At 35.9% G+C, this 19,037-nt stretch overlaps 1 protein-coding gene across 4 annotated transcripts in view; it reads right to left on the reverse strand.

Annotated features, from left to right (window-relative positions):
- Positions 1-14,542, reverse strand: part of LOC132119599 (polyamine-transporting ATPase 13A3-like) — a 40,916-nt gene extending 26,374 nt beyond the window's left edge. For 3 of the 4 annotated variants that reach the window (XM_059529706.1, XM_059529707.1, XM_059529704.1), the window contains exon 1: positions 14,363-14,542. The gene's annotated coding sequence lies outside the window, so the exon portion shown is untranslated. Of the gene's footprint in view, positions 1-4,427; positions 4,614-14,362 lie in introns of those variants that run through there. The other variant, XM_059529705.1, reaches the window with a different exon arrangement.
- Positions 14,543-19,037: the final 4,495 nt, after the last annotated feature.

Consider the following 19,037-nt stretch of genomic DNA (forward strand, 5'->3'; position numbering starts at 1 on the left):
TAACCTTATAATGCAATGGCACATACATCGTCATCGCATCTCGTGCGCGTACACGAGGTGAAAGATGAGAAAGCAGATACTGCGTGTCGAGCTTATCCGCCTTTGAAAGTTGTGTAGACCCAGCTGTGTGCGCGGCGAGATGGAATGGAACATGTACCAGTTCCTCCTCTCTTTCTTTCCACACTCAGATTTCTTCTCAATAAAAGTGTAAAATGGTTAAAATCATTAAAAATGTATAATAAAAAATTAAATAAAAACTTTTCATTCAGAATGCCTCAGATAAGAGAGTCTGCCAGCTAAATTTCACAAGACCTGTCTGATAAACTCATACTAGGCTGTCTGACATTTTTTATTGAGTGAGTTTTCTGAGAGTGCTGCTGCATCTGCTGAGTCGGTATTCTCAGGTAGCTACAGGCAGTTTCACAAGAACGCTCACTTCAAAACAAGTCTTTTCAGCAGTCAGTCTCGCTTTCCAGAAGTGAAAACACCCCCTACCTCACTCGACGAATATTCGGAAAAAAAATTTTTGACAGCCTAAGAAAATCGCCTATGCGATTTTTGTTGTTGTTGTTGAAATTTAATCGTAAACACAGCACGCATTGTGCACGTAACTTCACGCCAATAAATCATCAGAAATATTGGTCTTTACCAATATATTGAATCTTTACATTCCTCCTGCCTGCTGTCCGTGGATTTACCTATATTTCGTGTTATTTGCCGTATAAAACTTTAGACATGCAAAATCGATTTTACAATCGATTCAATGAACACTTGTCACTCAAATCAAACAGGATTTTTTTTCACAAAAGTGACAACCCAAGAAAGCAAAGTAAACGTTCTCTCATTTGTAGGTTGCATTGATACGTAGCGGTGGATGCAAGTAAAACAGTACCTCATTTTTTTTCTCACCTGAAATTCATGCAATAAACATGTTTTTGACAAAGATTTAAATTTGTTTGTGGTCTATATAGCCTGCATCAAAATGAGGTTTGCAATGATGCGGCGCCCGAAGGCAGGGGTTGAAGACCCAGTCAGTGACGTCATGATATGCTAATTTGTTTAAATTCATACCGACGTCATCACATCACAAAAATTTCCTTTTTTTTTTTACATTGAAACTTGAAAAAAAAAATAGACCGACCTACCGACCCTTTTTGTTTTAAAAAATTACTGTTACTGCAAACCAAAATATTTTTAAGGATGGCCTTGGTAACTCGACTACAACACTGGCTCAAGCAGCATGCATGCAGAATCTATGCTTGGATCGTGATTAAAATCCAGTAGTTGCCTCTTACTGAATGGAAAGTGCACAGGCAAAGCCTTAGTTTATTTATATGAAGAGATTTATTTTATTTGTGTTATTTATTTGATCTGGGGTTAGTTTTAAAAATTTTTAAGTTTTTAAAATTTGATTTCAATTTCACAAATGTCAGCATTAAGTCCAAACAATAATAAAAGGAAATATTTTCATTTATAATTTGTCTCAATGTCATTTTGTAAAAAATAATAACATAAATTGTGAGAAAATCATATTGTGAAATCACAATAGTGAAGTTGAGTGAATCGTTACATGCCTAAAGAGTAAGTATTAATTCTGAGTGTCAGTAAATAAAATAAAAGCACAAACAAATATGTATTCATTTATTCATTCCATATAAATAAATTTAGCACAAATACATTTTTATTAATTTCAAATGTAAGTAAATAAATATGTAAACATTTAAAGAAAAATATTATGATTATTCATTCTGGGCACAAACAAACAAGTAAATAAAGCTAAAATAAAAGTTTATTCTGAGTATAAATGCATATTTATTCATTCTGGGTGCAATTAAATGAATAAATATTTCTTATTTCCAATATAATAAATAATTCAATATTTAAACATTGTAAAATTTCATTATTGAACAGGCACTGTCAAAACAAATCCACATGAAACCATAAAAATCCACATTTCTAGACAAAATCTAAAAGAACCGAATGCAGATGTGGTTTTAAAAGTTTAACTATTTAACTTCACATAAAAAAATAAATAAAAATAAAATAAAATAAATCATGCTTGTGGCAGAAAGCATAAAATAATAATAATAATGATAATGTGTGATCTGACAATACTGATCCAAGGCATCTGTCTGAATGTGTGGCAGCAGCGGTGCTTTTAGAGGACACATTTTTTTTTAATCTGATACAACCATGCAAACTGTCCAATACAAATTTTATAAACTTATAATCCAGACTGTCAATTGTTGGATGACTAGCCTATTTTCAACAAGAATTGCTGGTAAAAAAATTCAAGTATAACAAGGAAAAACCAACTCCGTAGACCTAGTGATTAGTTCTGATAGATGCGGTACTCATTCGGTCCATGTGAACTTGAATCTAGCCCATGAGACAACCAGTTCCTCGTCTCTTTCTTTCCACACTCAAGATTTCTTCTCAATAAAAGTGTAAAATGGTTAAAATCATTAAAAATGTATAATAAAAAATTAAATAAAAACTTTTCATTCAAAATGCCTCAGGTAAGAGAGTCTGCCAGCTAAATTTCACAAGACCTGTCTGATAAACTCATACTAGGCTGTCTGACATTTTTTATTGAGTGAGTTTTCTGAGAGTGCTGCTGCATCTGCTGAGTCGGTATTCTCAGGTAGCTACAGGCAGTTTCACAAGAACGCTCACTTCAAAACAAGTCTTTTCAGCAGTCAGTCTCGCTTTCCAGAAGTGAAAACACCCCCTACCTCACTCGAAGACAACAGCGAAAAATATGCAATGACCTACTGACGGCTCTCACGATAATTCATGGAAGCCTTCAGGTAAAAAGCGTTCTGTTGCAGTCATGTTTAGGGTTTAATGTGTTCTATTCATTCTTTCTCAATCACAGCCTGTTTTGTTTCCTGCTGCACTCGGTCACCATCGCTTTGACCTGAACTCAAATCTGAATTCAAAAGGCATGGATAATTAAGAGAAAAATTAATATGAATAATGACGGAACAGGTTCATGGCATATTTGCTGATAAGCGGTAAGATAGACGGTAAGGGTTTAATAATTCGTTGGCCTGAACAATGGAGCAATTAACTGCTGGTTTAATGTGTCACAATAAAGCTGTGTTTGGTTACATGATTTAGAATGGAATCATAAAGATAAAACTGAGCAGGAAAAATTGTGTGAGAAAAAAAATATATATATATAAAAAAAAAAGTTACAAGAACACTGGGCTAAGCTACGAAGCTTCCAGAGAAATGCAATAAATTTAAATAAGATGTTGCTGATTTGCTCTACAAAGACTGTAGAATTGAAAAATAAAAATAAAGATGAATGCCTTAACACTTATGTTATAGTATTGGTTTAACAGCTTTGTCTTGCAAAGTTCAACAAAAAGCACATAAAAAAAGAGAATCATAATCCCTAAATTTTCTCACCAGAATGTCTTCAGCATTGCACATAAAACACAGCACAACATCATTTTATAATGAGAACATTTAGATCGCTTTGAGGATGACAGTTGTCAATTTTAAACCTTGAACCAAAACAACCAATAAAACCCTTAAAAATGTCATAAAAGCCCATAAATACTGTGGCAGTCCCATAGTACAGTGATGACACCAAATACATATCATGATACTGAATTACCACAACATTGATATAAAAATTTCCAAAGTACTAACCTAAACACATTCTTTACCATATTTTTTTAATATTTTAGAAGGTTGAAGTTTGGAGAACTTTCATTCAGTAGTAAAATAAAAGTAACTTTGTAGTAACTATGGTAATTTGACAGAAAATACAGGAATAAGTGCATATTTTACTGAAATACTGGAATATGGGCATATGGTTTTCACTCAGTTTCTGAAATGTTTCTTTCAGGTTTTGAATTTACTTATTTATCATAGAGATTAAATGCTAGCCTTAATATTCAACTAACCACGAAATGTGCTTCAAAGTGCTCTACTAAGCTTACTGAAACAGCTCTAAAAACATTTCAAAAACATTAAAGTATCGAACACCAACAGGGCAAAGCAGCTTGACTCTCAGCTGGACAAGCGGTTCGCTAATTCAAGGGCACATTTCTTGCCGTCATTCGGGATCCAGAGAACAACAAATGTGTGCTTTTCTCATGCATTTCTGAAGTGATTCTTCTGTAGTCAAGGAGAGCGCAGAAAAGCGCTCTAATCCAATCGCGGTCAATAACTCGGGTCAAAAAAGCATGATCAAAGTAGTGAAAGAAAGAAGAAAAAAGGACAACCTCCTTACACTTCAAAGCTCTTGACCATGAGAAATTCTGGCAGGATGTTATACAAGTGTTGTCATCCTGTTTAAGAAGGTACTCGAGTGAATCGGTGCGTCTCTTGAAGTGTAAACAAATCCCTACACATTTCATTCACATAATAATATTTAAAAGTCGGCGCAAGATAAATAAACCCAAGCATACCTGGAAAGCTTGTTTTATCTTCTTTAGCAATTATCCAGTCAAGTGCCTACTTGATAAAACCATTAGAAGTTTGCTATGATGAACATTTCTGACTCTAATGCAATCCAAGACGTTTCATTCAAGACATCAGGCTTTTATTATACTACAGTTGACTTCATAGCTGAGGAATAGAGGAGAAAAAAAAAGAGATTGAGACCGGAGGTTTACCCGTTAAAAGGGAAAGGGTTGTGGGCAGAAATAAAAACAAAAAGATCAAACAGAAAAGGGGAACGGAGTCTGGCCACATGGTCTTGGATTAGCAACTCCCACCGTCAATGCCACTTGGAAAAGAAAATCTATGGGCCTTCAAAAGATTACGATAATGCTGCCCTTTCAAAGTACCAGAGCCTAGGCTAAATTACCCTTCATAAAAGCTTGTTCCTTATGATTTTAGGTGCAGTGAACAACCTTTATCAATCCGGAAATATAATAAGGTTAAACAAGGTCTAGTAAACACAAATGAAGTCTTGATACACTGACAAGAAAGAACATTTAGTTAATGAAAAAGAAAATTAAAAAAATCCAGCTGTCAGACATGGCATTCTTAAATGGGGCATTCTGATTCAAATAAAAAATAAAATTATGTAAAACAAATTAAAATTTCAAACTTGCATTCAGACTAGTGGTCGACCAATATTGGTTTTTTGACAGCCGATGCCGATATCTTGGAATGTAGGGGGAGCCGATAGCCGATATAAAGCAATATATATATATTTTTTTTATTTTTTTTTATCTATTTTTTTAATTAATATTTAAGAAATGTTAATACATTTGACAATGGATTAAATGTATAAAATAAACATACTTATACTTTAGATGACAAAGTATTTTTCACAAATAAATATTTAATAAAAATATAATTAAAAAGGATGTAACCATTGTAACCAATAGGGCACTCAGTATTCTGAGTAAGTTTGTGTGCATTGGGAAATATATTTTTCAAATAAAGCCAATGTAATGCTCAGTTTACATACAGCACACAGAGAAAATGACAGTGGTCGAATGCATAAAGCGCAGCATAATTTGAAATCATTTTTAAATTTTAAAGCATTCAATTCACACGGACCGACCGTCACACAGAGAACACGTGATCAGCTGCCGCTCTCAGCGCTATCAAAATAAAAGTTCCACCTCAAACACATCAACCAAGCAAAAAAAATGTATCAGCCGATGCCGATATTTGACAAATGCCAAATATCGGCTGATATATCGGCCATGGTGATATATCGGTCAACCACTAATTCAGGCTCTCTTACCTGAGGCATTATGATTGGATGAACTAAATAAAAATGATTTTTATTAAATTAAATTAAAATCAGATGCTCTTATGCATTCTGATTGATTAATAATAATAATAATTCTACATGTCAAACTTTATGCAGTCTGAATGAAAAAAATTATAATAAAAAAAACGTACGTTATCAAGGGTTTCTCTTGAAGTCTTGTTTACATTGTTGGCTGTTTTTTGGTTCACACTTTGGTTCCAAATTCTACATCAGTTACTATGTTTAATCCAGTGTCTTTTATCGCACCTCCCATGAACAGAGTTTTTTTGTGTGTGTGACTTGTTTTAGGTAAACCACATACAGACAGCTAGAAAGGTCTTGTCCATTCCACTGCCGTCGAGGATTCAGAGAGCAAACACTCTGAAAGCTGCACAAGGGACTAGCACCATGTCACGATATGTCACACGCCGGCTCTGATTCAACTCTGGCAGACTTTCTGTCATACACTGTTGTCTTAGAGCGCGTCCGCTAAAAGTATTCTGTGAGTAATCTCGGCATCACCTCAAAGCTCTTCGGCACATGACAGCAAAACCACACAAACTTGTCCATGTCAAAGATATATCCCTGGAATATGAACTAACAAGTTCTCTGTAAGTTGAAACAGTCAGTCACTTTGTTCAAGGTGATCCACATTTAGCTCTATGCTGATCGTATCTCAGCTAAAGATTCAGCAACATTTAATTATTTTGAGCCATGCAAATCATAATATTTACACTCCACAAAAGTGTTGCAATGTATAAAAGCTGTTGTGAACTCTCTTGCCCCTTGTGAACCACATCTGAACAATATACATCAATGTCTGACTGGCGGCGCACACTTGACCTCCGGAGTCAGATAAAAACTAACCTTTTTATCCTGTTAAATGATGATTAATTCACTTCTTTATATATATATATATATATATATATTAATCAACTAACCTTAAGCAACAACAGCCAGCCGAGTCACATTTTTCTCTCCTATACTGTCATTTAAAAGTTTGGGGTTGGTAAGATTGTTTAATGTTTTTTAAAGAATGCTCACTAATAGGGCTGGGTAAAAAAATCGATTTTTCGATTAATCGTTTTTTAAAATGTGGTCGATTCAAAATCGATTCTCAAAGGCCATGAATCGATTTTTTTTCCACAGACATTGAACGTAAGATTGGCGTTAATCTAATTACAAATCTTCTCCACTAGATGTCACCCTCTTATGTGCCTTGTGCGATGTTACCAACGAACCTGTCATTCATTCATTCAGTGCTTAAAGCAGTGGTTCTCAACCCGCGGCCCGTCACGAATTCAAATGCGGCCCAACATATGCTGAACACACACACACCCACAAAACTTTTGCAGTTCACTTGAAGTTCAAGCAAATAGAAACACCATATACTACGCAGCAATCATCCTTAATTGAAGAAATGTGGCAAAACATCTCTGGAGAGAACCTCATATTATTTAATTTCTAAAGTGCTTTCCATATTTGGATCAACATAGGCTACATTTGTGAACGCACATTTTCTGCAATGTCGCGCGTCAAGTCATGCTCCCGTGCGCGTCTTACGCCATCGGGGAATGTGTGCCGAGGCTCTGAGCTAGGGCTGTCAATGAATATTCTAAATTCGAATATGTATTCGAATAGTTTTAAAAAAACGAATTTCAAAGGTGAAAATTAATATTCAAATTAAAAAAAATGTGGAAAAAAAGGCCCGCGGTAGTAGAGGCGTGGTTGCCTGCTTTGCGAGTGGGCGCTAGCACGCCTGAGGGTTCAGGGACAGGTCACAGCCTCACAGGAGTCGCACTGTCTGGCACAGCATCACTGCTGAAAGTTGACGCGTCTTCATGGAAGATGCCAGCAAGTGCAGAGCCCAACTCGACCGCAGCAGAGAAAATGAGGTAAAATTGTTGACCCGCGAGATTGTTGTATGCAAGCTATTTAAGATACAGTTAGCATACCATTCGACAACTAGCAATATGAGGTCACATCTCAAAAATGTGCACCCAAATGAGCATGGCATAATATATGGAACTCCAGCTAAACGGTCACGTCTTGACACTTAACGTTACTTTGCATCGCTCGCCGCAAGCACTTTGTCTGCAACACGACAAGAGGCCATAACGGATAAAATAATTTTGTTCATTTTTAAGGACATGAAACCGATCAGTATCGTGGATGGGGCATGCTTCGGGGAGTTCTGTCAAGCAATGGATCCGAGGTTTGATTATTTATCGTTTCATGTCAAGGAAAAGTTCCATGTTTACCACAGCACAGCTCGCTCGGAGCATTCAATGTCAGTTCTATATGCTTTAAAACTTCAATTAATATTAATAATATTTGTTTCAATCACTGAATGAAGCCTGCTATATTTGGGGCAACGGTCGCGACCTTAAATTGCTTGCACAAAAATGTGTTTGTTCATTTAAACCATTATGCGCAGAGAACGTGAGGGTGAGAGAGCGTGAGGTCTGCAGTCTTGGCCATTAGTTGATTTCCTTGTTTTTGTGTAGGTAATACGTTGTCATATATGTTTAAACTTAAATAGACTATCTATACAAGTAGTTATGTCTCTTTTTATTATTTTTGCCTGTTATTGACGTAATGCGCGTCAATTGACGACATGCGCAACCAGATGTTTGAATAGTTCGAATATTCGTGTATTTTTTAGAGGGAATATTCGAACGTCAATTTTGAGCAATTTTGACAGCCCTACTCTGAGCAGACGACCGCACGGACAGATGCGCGTGGTCAGTAGTCTTCAAAAGCACAATTGCACATGTTCAGGCAGTTTGAAGAAGCTCATTGCCAACCGAACCTGTGCAATCCGTCAATAAAGAATATAAAGACAGCGATGTGCAATGATTCTGGGCAATTATTTGTTCACATGTTTGTTACAGAGCGGACCGTCAGCGTGCACTTTCGGAAGTATAAATGGAAGAAGTCTGCATCTGCGTTGACCGTGTCTGCGTCCGGATTGCTCATGCGGAAAGTATAACACAGGCTTTACAATCGCAACTTCATTGTGCTGTTACTACATCGAGCCGAATTTCAGGGAGTCAGGTGTAGTAGAATTATTTATTTATTTCAATGAATCTAATAGATTAGATATGATAATATTTAGGCTATAATATTATAAATCAGGTTGGTTTGTATTGGTGACGTAATGTGCGTGCGGCCCGGGAGACTTGTACTTGGACCATAATGTGGCCCGCTGGAAAAAAAGGTTGAGAACCACTGGCTTAAAGGGTTTCAGGTGCTTTGTCGACGTTGATGCCACATTCAGATAAAAAATCAGAGGTATATGGAAGCATTTTAGATTTCGTAAGCAAGACGACGACAATAGTGTTGTGGACTGTTCACTGTTCTTTTTTATACATATAGTATTTGTATTAAATCTATATTCATTGACTTGAATCGAGTATAGAAAATAGATCTTAAGATCTTTGCCCGAACCCTACGGGACCCGATCGGACTTCATTTCGATTCGGCTTCATTTATATCATTTTACACGGGCTCGGGCTTGTGCGGTAAATGAGCGGTCATGTTATGCGTTTCGATTAGCGTGAGAAAGATGCGAAAATGTATGCTGAGTAGTTGAAACAGAGGCTTGCCTCTGATGATTACGTTTTGGTAGCACCAGCAACTAAATCAAAGTCTGAGGTTTGGAAAAGTTTTGACCTTGTTTATAATGGGAATCCTCGAATAATGAGCCAGAGGGTTATATTGCTGGACGCACCATCAGTGAGCACAGGAACGCGCTGAAGACATCTTCATCTACAGCCTTACCTAATCTTGGTGAGAAAATGTTTTTCAAATAATAACTAAATATTAATTGAGTCTTAAATGCATAAGGTAGACAGAGTAGGCTATAAGCTAATGTTGGCATTATTATTTTATTAGGCTATGTCAGCTGCTATGGCGAAGCAAATACGGCAGAGTCTTTATCTTAATTTCGTTATTGCCAAATACCCATCTTAATTTAGATTTTATCTTAATTCAGTTTTTTAAGAAAGACTTGTTTTTATTAGTGTGTTGGCCTATTTATATGCTAAATGAGCCTATGCTATTTATAGAGTGCTGAGATATTACGATGTTACAGAGGTCTTATTTTATTTTTTTGTTCAAACTACCAAGTGGCCTATTACGTTAGTCATGTATAAATTATGTTAAAACATGTATAAATGACTCATTCCTGACAAAAGGCAAAAGAGCTGTGCGTGCATACATTTGAATAATGTCGGCTTGTAAATGGGTTCGGGCTTTTAAAAAGCTGTCAATCAAAATTTACTTGTCGGGCTCAGGTCCTGTCGGGCTTAACTTTTAACGCCCGATTGCAGCTCTAATAGAAAATCGAATCGAGAATCGAAATCGAATCGATTTGAGAGCTTGTGAATCGAAATCGAATCAATCTGGAACATCTGAATCGATACCCAGCCCTACTAACTAAAGCTACATTTATTTTAATAAAAAAAACTTACAAATTGAATTTTTTGTGAAATAGTAATACAATTTAAAATAAATGGTTTCTGTTTTAATATATTTTAAAACTTATTTTTTTCTTGTGATGGTATTAAAGTTGAATTTTCAGCATCATTACTCCAGTCTTCAGTGTCACATGATTAGGCCTGTCGCGATAGTCGATAAATCAATTAATCGCACGATTAAAAAAAAAGAGCTCGATAATATTTTCGGCCGTGATAATTTTTCTATTTTTATTTAAATAATGTAGCATGTCATGTCATGATGTGGGGTTAGTCTGGAGAGCAGCCTGTGGACAGCGCGCGGTAGAAAACACCCTCTCTGATGGCACAGATGACCCGGGAATAAAGAGATAATGTCTCGCTAGAGTGACCAGCTTTGGGAAGCGCCTTCCATTTGCTTAGGGATGTTTGCGTCTCAATTGATACTAGGGCTGGGCGATATATCGAATATTAGCGATACTATCGGAATAATTTTGACGTCGATGTACAATTTGAATATATCGGGAATATCGAATATTTCAAATTCAAGCATACTTTCCCAAAAGAACGCGCCGAATGTCCGACAAAGGAACCTGTAACTGCTGACTGCTCTACGCCCCTCTACTACGAGAGCTTTAATGATAGCGGTTGCCAGATAACAAGAGTTTAAATCTCCGAATCAGAGCTCCACTGTTACAAGTATACATTTTCTGTCCGGTGTTTGCTTATTTTAAGCAATCTGGCAACCATGCGCACGTGCTCACTCCTCATTGCGGAAGAGCCGCCGACGATCATCTGAAAACACTAACAAGCTGGAATTGAGCGATCTAATTAAAGCGTCGTTCAGCCGGTCTGTGTTCTGTCATGAGATCTCAACTGTATTGTTTGCATTTGTGATCGCAAAATAAATGCACTTACTCGACCGCTGATGTTTGAATAGAGAAACATAGGCTATGGCCATTTGGAATTACTATTGGGGAATTTCACTGATATGTTTACCAGTTTCCATAATATAGACAGAGAGAATGCAAAAGTCTTTGGTATTCATTTATATATAAGAAATAGCTATGTGCTTCAGCAACTAGCTCCCCATCAAAGAGGGTTTTTAGTGTCAGTAGCAACAGTTTCATGCCACAGAGCTTCTCTTAAAACCACAGACAGTTGACAGACTTGTGTTCTTATCTTAAAAACTTGTTAAAAAAAATAAAATAAAATTCTTATCCCAGTTGCATAGATTAAATTGTGAATTGCATGAACTAAAAAGTTGACAGAATGCACTTTCTGTAACTGTTACTTAATTTGCACTGCTTCAGTTACATATAGGCCTACATGTATTCATTTAATAAAAAGCAGTAAGTGATCTCTTGGTCTAGATTTTTTAACTGCTTAAATTAGCTGTTTAATCTAAATATTTTTTTTTTTTTTAATGGGCAAAAGAAAATCATGTTTTATTTTTTATTATTTAAATGCAAATGCAAACATATCGAGATATATATCGAATATCGTAAAAATTTTGACAATATCGAGATATCTTTTTTTTTTTATATATCGCCCAGCCCTAAAATAGCATTGTACTTGCACAACTATTGTACTTTATTTTAAAACCGCGTCACATATTTTGCAAGTAACTTCATTGCCCTTTCTGTCCAAATGGGCCTACTTTTCGCTCGCTTCATTTGGCTTGCGGTTGCATGCGTCAACGCGCCCAGTGAGTTAACACACGCGCAGTTGCGCTCCTGATGCGTCTGTCGTTGCTAAGCATCCATCAGCTGCGATATCCGTCACAACAAGGACATTTCAGTAATGGATTTCCACCACCGAAAAACCCTTGCTGTAACGAAGTAAAAAAAACCCCGGCAGTGTTTGGGTGCACCCCATTTTACAAAAAACAACGGGTAATTTCACCCCGAAGGAAGCTGATTGAGTTGGTTCTTGTCACATAACCTGGTGCGCTTCCGTCATTCTGAACAGCTGAGATGTTTTTAACTAGATGCGGCATGGACGGGCCTGGACAAAAACAAGCGCGTCTCTTCCATCATGAGCGAGCATACCGCATTTGAAATAACGAACTTGAGCACAAAAAAAAAAGATGCGATATGTGAACGGCCCCTTCATCGGTCAAAATGTTTACTTTCAGTTAACAGTTAAACGGTCAATATGAGCATCCCTGGAATATACACATAATATAACATACAAAATTAATTAATTTTAAGCCACACAAACAGCCATAAAATAAAATAAAAGTTTATTGAGCTTTGAAAAGGTGTACATTATGCCATTATGATTATGTTAGTTGAAACTGGTCTTAGAACGACAATATTATCGTTTATCGCGATAATTTCTTGGACAATTTATCGTCCAGCAAAATTTGTTATCGTGACAGGCCTACACATGATCCTTCAGAAGTAATTCTATTATGCTGATATCGTGCTCAAGATACATTTCTTACTATTATTAAAGTTGAAAACAGTTGTGCTGCTTAATTTTTTAAAAAAAGTTAAACGTGATGCTTTTTTCAGGATCTTCTTTGATGAATGTAAAGTTCCAAAAAACATCATTTGTTTGAAACAGTAAAAACATTTCAAATGTTATAAAATATTTGTCAATTTTGATTAATTGAATGCATGCTAGAGGAACTAATAACTCCTTACTAAAATGTATTCCTTAATAAAAAAATTACATACTGACAGCAAACTTTTAAACATAAATGTACTTGACTCATTTTGTAACCAAAACCCGGATATAACCTTCAACCCAACAGACTAAGCAAAAGATCGTGTAAACATCCAAATGTCATCCACTTTGTGCTTCAGGGTTTTAAACGATCATATTATATATACATATATATACATATATATATATGTATATATATATATATATATATATATATATATATATATTTTTTTTTTTTTTTTTTTTTTTATTTATTTTTTTTTTTTTTAAAGCCCACACACACACGAACAAGACTTCACACAGCTTCTTCAGTCTATATCAACATGCAGAGACAGATTATTTGGAGCAAATCCAACTAATGTAACTAATGAACAACAACAACTTATACTTTAGCTTGAAACGTGTTTGTGCTTAGATCAACATGCAGTAAATGGCTGAGAGTGTGAATACCTCACATTCTCAGCCATTTACTGCATGTTGATCTATTGATATGCATGTTAATACGAGTGATGTGTATAAGCGGACCACTTGCAAATAGATCACCTGAGACAGATCTTAACATTAGAAGATATAAATAGGGCCAAAAGAGGTCACTACTGAAGTTAGCAAATCATTAAAACACTTACTAAGAACCTTATGGAAAATGAGCCAAAGTACAAAAACAATGAATGACAAAGTTAAAATTTATAATGAAGCATAATTTAGGCAGAAACATTAACAGTGCAGCTCGAGAATGTAAAACATGCAAATGACCCAAAATAACAAATAAACCACCAGCATAGCTCATAAGAACGTTACACATCAACCAACACAGCTTATACATATTTTCTTTTGCAGTTTCATGAAGCTCAGCTAAACTTTTAAATATTTCAAAAAGATATGAAATGCATTTACTTAAAGTAATAATCGACACTGAAATGGAAACTCTTTATGACATTCTTTTGTGGAATACAAAAGGGGATGCCAGAGTGACAGTCTCAGTCCCCATTCACTTTCATTGTATGGCACAACGATGCTGTTAAAGTGAATGGTGACTAAGGATGTCAGTCCTCTACAATCTGACTAACATCTAAGTTTGAGTTCATTTGATGAACCAGTGTCCTACAGGTTTAGAAAGACGTGAGAATGAGTGAATTATTTTGTGGGTAAACTATCCCTTTAAATCACACCGCTGTATGCAAACCAAAAAAAAAAAGTGGAGTAAAATTCTAAGTACACAAACTCGGCTACAGATCACAACAGCGTTAAGTTACTTGGCTAATCATGTCATATAAGACATTAAATCAAGACATTATTCACTAAGCTTTATAAAGCACGTTCTAGTTTATTTCAGTAATTTATTAATTAAATAAAACCTATAAACCAAAGAACCAAAGAAAGAAGCAGCCATGACTTCATACTGACACATCAATGAAAAGATCTGTTCTGTGCTTGTGTGCGCGTGTGAGTGAGTGACCGCGCGCGCGACCGCGTGTTTGCATGTGTTTTAAATCTCACTCACCCAGAACCACCGGGAACGAGGATCACCTCTGGGTCATGATGGAAGCGCGAGGATCGCGGACAAAAAGACGCGGGCTCAGCTCCAGTGGAACGTTACAGTTGACAGAAGATGAGTGTGTATGTAAATGTGCCAAGACTGCCCAGATCTGCCTCAGCATGCACAGGAAGTGATGCAGAGGATGTGAGGTCACCGACTGTAGAACTGCGTCAGGTGCGCGTGAGCGCGCGATACAAGCCCATCTGGATTCAAACGACCAGACCACTGCTTTTAATAAATACGCACAAAGCTATTAGTGCATTTAATATTAAATAGTTTGTGAAAAAATATCTTTTACATTTTTACTGTTTTATAATTGTTTTGACTCTTAATTGTTTCAATGTAGGGTTATTTTGAGTATTTATCCTTTAATGCTAATTTATATTTTACTGTGTTTGACTACACAGAAATGGACTTGATATTGGAGTAAATCATGTGACAACTTGCCCTGGGTTTTCTCTTTTACATTCTGATTATTATCAATAATTTCAGAAAGTATTACCAGGTGAGATGATGTGAGGAGATCTATTTTTAATATTTTTCTATATCTCAGTTATACCGATCTGTTGTTTTGAGGGTTGATTGGACAGCATTATTTCAAAGTCCTCCTGAGTACTGTTGCAATAATTCTCCTGTGCAGTGTTGCCAACTAATTTTCAGAGAAATTTGTTAAAGGAAGGTCGATTTGTTGCTAAAAGCTGCTAAATGACATTGTGCTGTCATTGTGTAATCACAAGACAAAATTGTCCCATCATTCAATCTCAGCAAAAATATATATTTTATATGTTAATTTAGATTTGTTTGTAATGTAATATATATGATAATAATATTACAATATAAATAACTATTTTAAATACATTGAATTACTGAACACATTTTTGGATGATTACAATTTAAGTTATTTTTTTTTTAAAGATATAAACTAGTAATTCTGCACATTCTCAACAACTATGATTTAAGCAGTGTATTAGTAATTAGTTAATATGCTACACTACACTAGAAAAGTATAAAAATGAGGCACAATCTATTATGTTAAAATGAAAGAATTTTCCAAAATGTTTTGTTACCTGCATTTTAAATTACGCATTGTGTTTTAGGGTTACAATGGATGATGGATAGTGTCCTGGAAGATTTGCCATTTTTCTTACAAGTGTACTAACTGATCAACAAACACACAGGTACAAGCTACTAACAAGTGTTATTATTCTTATTATTCTTATTATTATTATTAATATCATTATTATTAAACTGAACTATTGCAAATTGCAGCTCAACTCGATTGAGTTGCTAAAAGTTGCCAACTATTATTTAATTTTTTTTAATTGCTAAATTTGTTTCTAGGTGCTTTTGGAAGAAAACTTTGCTAGGGTAGTTTGAAAAGTTGCTCAATTTAGCAACCAAATTGCTAAATTGGCGACACTGCTTCTTTGACATTCAGGATATGACATCACCACAGAGCCATGTGACTGCCCTGAGCTAATCCTTATTGGTGCTGAGAGAGCGTGACCCTAAGAACTATCTAATCATACATGCTATACTACATTAACACACCATGCATATAAACAATTATAGGGCTTTATTATATTCAGATAACACCACACATGTAATATAGATTGACAAACCTTCCTCTTTTTCTATATATGTGTTAATCTCTACTTCATAGATTAATTTACTATCCATAAGCTTGAATTTGAAGAGTTACAGCAATACACCATCTGCCTTAAAATCAATATGATGATGCAACATGTGATAAGTGAAAGTGATGAGTAGAGAAAAAGTGAAATCATAGTGATATAAGAAGCTGTATTGTTTTACTGAGGTATTGTGTTATATAAGGATGAGTAGTCTAGCTATTTGTCCGTGGTTTCTCTTTTTGTCAGATCAGTGGTGAATCTAACCTTTCAGACTGTTTCAGACACACCTTTCTGGCTGTTTTGAAAGTCAAAATGAGGTCTAACTAGTAACTGCTCTTCTATAATTTACATTGAGGACGTGATGTGACAGTCTGTTATTATTAGTGACTGGATATATTAACTGTCCATCTGATGTTTCTGACATGATCTTGGAGATCTTGTGTGTTTGTAGGATGTGATAAAATGACATGCTTTGAAACAAAACATTCCTTCAAACCCACACAGGAAACGGATGAACTTTTGAGTAAAAAGCAGAAATGGAGTATCAGAGAGAGCCTGAATGTCAATTTGAACTCACACCACCTCATTCACGATGACGTACAGTACGTCAATCCAAAAGAAAACAAGAGTCCTCGCACACAACCGCAGGTTCAGATGTTCTAATCCATGCTTTGAGTCAGATGTGCAAACAGAATTCCACTTATTTTAACAAAGAGGACAGTTTGCTTTCATTTCTCCAAGTTCAAAGGGGGGGGGGGGGTGGGGGGGATTAACTACAAACTCAGGCCCAGTATAGACAGGCCACTCACTGACCCCCAGGCCAGGTCGAGTTCAGTGACTTCAGAGAAGACCACTATCCACGGGGTGTTACGTCAGAGGCTCTGTGAAATGATGGATCAGCAGTCTGTGTCAGAGAGCAAACTGAATCCAGTCTGAGAATCTGTTGTGCACAGAATCCAATGGTTAAAACAAAGATTGTGAGAACAAATGGAGTCATTTTTACTACATTTAAGAATAAATGAAAAAAACATTTTTTTTCTTAATGTAAAGTTTTTTTTATAGAGGTTATAGCTTAAAGGAAAGTTCACCCAAAAATAAATAAATAAATAAATTCTTCCCTTTCCAAACAGGTTATTATCTTTAACTAAAACTAAAAATATTAAAAGATTTTTGTTAACTTAAAGCTGAAATATAAATATTAGAGGAAAAAAATTATAAATTACATGAAAATTTGAAATGTTGCCTTGGCAACTAACTAAAATAAAATTAAGCTAAAGCAAGAAAATGACTAAATGGAAATAAATAAAAACTAAAACTGAAATAAAAATAAATAGTAATATTAAAAAATATGCAGAACAAAATTACTTAATTTAAAAAAGTGAAAACTGAACATGTGAAAAGCTAATTCAAAATATGAATAAAAGCTGTAACAGTACACAAAAGATAATGAAATAACACCTTTTCCAAAAACTAGAAAGTTGATATCTTTAAAGGTGCCATCTGTCATGTCTGGCAAAAAAATCAAGTCATACTCCACATTCCATACCAGATGGGGGCAGTATGCCTCAATAAAGTGAATTGGTTTACTCTAGAGTAACAAAAGAGAAACGGCATAGTCTCTATGCTCCGCCCCTACCTTCACAACAACCCTACAGCCATAGCCGAAGCCTAAGAGGACGTTTTGCCTCCAGAGGAACGTTGGGTGATGTCAAGTGATTTTGAAACATGACATCTTCAAGCTACTCCCCTTCACCTTTACCAGTGAATATGTTCCTATTCGTTTTGTTCATATTACATTGAGTTGTATATACACATTATTTGAATTAAATTAATTTGACAGACAGCATTCTGTCAACATCATTGGTCAACATCAGACAGCTGATGTTGACCAAGCTATCGCCAACCAACGTAACCAGAGCTGCAAACTCTCAAGCATTCACCGTGAGACACACTCTTTTCACACGCATGAGACTCTTTTCACACGCTTTCACGCCACACATCAATTTTCTCACGTACAGAAAAACCACAAAGCAAAGAGGACACGGAGACCAACAGACTAAGTTAGACAGAGCAGGTTAGTTATGATATAAAAAAATTGGTAAGTTATAGCTAACGTTAGGTAATTATCAAACGCAGCTACGGTTAGCCTTCGCTAACATTAGCACGTTTATCGAACAGCCTTCGATAAATTTCTATGTTATAACTTCCCAAAAAAAAATACACAAACATATAAAGCAAACTTCTAGCGAAATACTAACAGCATCTAACTTACCAATCCAAAAGAAATGTTGCAAGTTCGGTGTTGAACCTCATTTCTTTTAGGTCCATCAGTTGTCTCCAGCGATGGAAAGCAGTGCTGATGTTTACTCTGGTTCGGCTCCTTTTCTTATCGGATTTGATTTGTGATTCCGAGCGCGGTTGTTTCCCTGTAGCGGGTGGTGGTCTCTTGCCAAGGGCTTCAGTCATCATTCCGCTCTCTTCCCTGAACTGAAATGAAGTAACGTAGTGGGCTGTACTTTCCACACGATTGACATCAGGTATAAGTACGCCCACAAGCCGTGCGAGTTATTCGTGTATTGCAGGTTGGCTGGTGGTTATGTTGCCCGCATACCGCCTCCCATGGCCGAAACTGGTATTACGACACCTGTCGGGCCGGGGCTAGTAATGCTAATGCTAAATAAGGTTGATATCTCTGCAGCACTATAACTTGACATTTTTTTAATGACATCATCGCCCTTATTTCTTCTCATTCTTTTGATGCGTGTAGGTCATTTTTTTTATATTTTTACCTCAATTTTTGCACATGGCACCTTTAAAGCAGTTCCAGCCCAAACTAATAAGCGATATAAGTGGTTGCAAAGGGACCCGTGACCACCAGGGGGCTCCATGTCAGTGTTCAGACAGTAATGCTTGGTATAATAACTTTGATAAAGTTTGATAAAGTGATAAAGTGTGTTAATGTTTAAAAATTTAGAGGCAGCACTATAAAACTGGTGCAGACTGCA

This window comes from Carassius carassius, chromosome 38 (genome assembly GCF_963082965.1).
Source record: "Carassius carassius chromosome 38, fCarCar2.1, whole genome shotgun sequence".
Classification (NCBI taxonomy): domain Eukaryota; kingdom Metazoa; phylum Chordata; class Actinopteri; order Cypriniformes; family Cyprinidae; genus Carassius; species Carassius carassius.